General features: G+C 52.0%; 1 pseudogene; it reads right to left on the bottom strand.

The window, feature by feature from the left end:
- Window positions 1-283: 283 nt before the first annotated feature.
- Window positions 284-1,373, bottom strand: LOC113942084 (annotated as a pseudogene).
- Window positions 1,374-2,526: the final 1,153 nt, after the last annotated feature.

The following is a 2,526-nucleotide window of genomic DNA, read 5'->3' on the forward strand; positions in this document are numbered from 1 at the left end:
CTCCCTGGCAGTGCTCCTGTACCAGGACTCTTTACCCCTTCTCCTCTGCACACAGGCACTGCCCTCCAGCTTCAGGGAAGTTGTTGGAGGGTGAGTCTGGAAAAAAGAACTCAAGTTCTTTATTATAGTCAGGGATTGTGATTCCTCATGTACAGAATAACAAAGGTAGGATGTTTGACAAAGAAATTGCTGCAGAAACTTTTATTTTGTTTAAATGCACACAGATATTGATCCCTCATTTACACAATTGTGGGTCAAAACAAAGAGTTAGAGAGTGAATTAAGTATAAGATGAGGAATAAATTTCTGTGTTAACAACATTTAAAGAGGAAAAAATGTAGGAAACTGCCCCCATCACCACTCTCAAAAGCTTTAGAAAGCAGGCTGGGCCAGTAAAGTGTTACACAATGAGTGTTGTGCAGAAGAAAAGAGGCAGGTTGTTGCTCTTGAAAAGCATCCAGTCATCATTTTCCTCAAGGCATCCTTGAGTTCCTGGTTCCTCAGGCTGTAGATGAGGGGGTTCAGTGCTGGAGGTAATACTGAGTACAGAACTGCCACCACAAGGTCCAGGGATGGGGAGGAGATGGAGGGGGGCTTCAGGTCGGAAAATGTGGCAGTGGTGACAAACAGGGAGACCACAGCTAGGTGAGGGAGGCATGTGGAAAAGGCTTTGTGCCTTCCCTGCTGAGAGGGGATCCTGAGCACAGCCCTGAAGATCTGCACATAGGAGAAAACAATGAAAATGAAACAACCGAACACCAAACAGACACTAACCACAATGAGCCCAGTTTCCCTGAGGTAGCCTGAGAGTGAGCAGGAGAGCTTGTGGATGGCAGGGATTTCACAGAAGAACTGGCCCAGGGCATTGCCCTGGCACAGGGGCAGGGAAAATGTATTGGCTGTGTGCAGTAGAGTATGGAGAAACCCAGCAGCCCAGGCAGCTGCTGCCATGTGGGCACAAGCTCTGCTGCCCAGGAGGGTCCCGTAGTGCAGGGGTTTGCAGATGGCAACGTAACGGTCGTAGCACATGATGGTGAGGAGGGAAAACTCTGCTGAGAGGAAGAAATAAAAGAAAAAGAGCTGTGCAGCACATCCCATGTAGGAGATGGTTGTGGTGTTGTGGAGGGAATTGTGCATGGCTTTGGGGACAGTGGTGCAGATGCAGCCCAGGTCTGTGAGGGAGAGGTTGAGCAGGAAGAAGCCCATGGGGGTGTGCAGGTGGTGGTCACAGGCTACGGCGCTGAGGATGAGGCCGTTGGCCAGGAGGGCAGCCAGAGAGATGGCCAGGAAGAGCCAGAAGTGCAGGAGCTGCAGTTCCCGCCTGTCTGAGAATGCCAGGAGGAGAAAATGGGGCATGGAGCTGCTGTTGGACATCAGTTGTTTCTTGGCATAAGGCCTGTTCAGGAAAGGAAAAGACAGTTTAGACAGACCTCTATGAAAAAGCCACTCCATTTCTAAAAGAAATCAATGTGTCAAATGTCACCAAATTCACTGCCAAGGAGTCAGTTTTGCTCTGCTCCAGGGGGACATGGAATTTTTTGGTAGAGCTCTCACACACACAAGGAATGTCAGATGTAAGAGACCTTGAATACAAAAGTTCCCTCTCTACACCCATGATTCAGAAGAGCTGGGGCTGCAGAGCAGAAGTTTAGTCTGTCCTTAGAATAATTGTACCTGTGATTTCCATTTTTACCATCTCATCTGGAAGGTTCTTTTCCATTGCAGGAATCCTCATTTCTATGGCCCAGCACACAGTTCCCAGCAGAGCTGCAGGGAAGGGCCCCCAGAGCTGCCTGAATGCCCCCTCCCCCAGGCCTTGGGGGCACTTGCTCCCCACTCCCTGCCCAGGGCTCTGCTGCCTGGAGCTGTCCCTGCCAGCAGCTGCTTCCCCAGGCCCAGGGCAGTGCTACCAGAGCCCATCCCAGCCCTGGGGGCTCAACTCTGCCCTGCAGAGCCCTCCCAGCAGCACAGGGCAGTGCCCAGGGGCATCTCTGGCTGGGCAGGCTCTGATGGCACTGTCAGAGCAACCCTGAGGAGGCTGGAAAAGTGACACTGATGCATCTATAAGACAGTTTTGATGTCTGATACTCTCATGTTCAATCTCCTCTAATCTAAAAGAGTTTGTGTTTCAGTGTCTCCTCCTGTGCTCAGAGATTCATTTCCCTGTTGCAGTCCCAGACAACCCAGAGTACAACACTGAAAGAACTGGTTCATTCTCTTGAAGGTACCCCCTGTCTGTCTGTGCCTCTTGCAAATACCTTCTGGGAAATTTCCTGCTTTGATCTGGAGCTGTGACCAGCCCTCATCCCTGCAGCACACTTTGGAGATCAGAAGGACTCTGCCCTGCTCTGCCCTTCCAGGAGTTGTTCCTTTCTTTTCAGCCCTTCTCCCCCAGCCCCGTGGCAGCTCCTTGGCCGGGCTGAGAGCTGAGCCTGGCAGGCAGCAGAGTCCCTGCCCCAGCACACAGAGCCCTGGGGGCAGGACCCTGCTCTGCACCACAGCCCTGGGCACCCCTGGCTGCACCCCC

This window comes from Corapipo altera, unplaced genomic scaffold (genome assembly GCF_003945725.1).
Source record: "Corapipo altera isolate COAL_440 unplaced genomic scaffold, ASM394572v1 35738, whole genome shotgun sequence".
In the NCBI taxonomy this organism is placed as follows: domain Eukaryota; kingdom Metazoa; phylum Chordata; class Aves; order Passeriformes; family Pipridae; genus Corapipo; species Corapipo altera.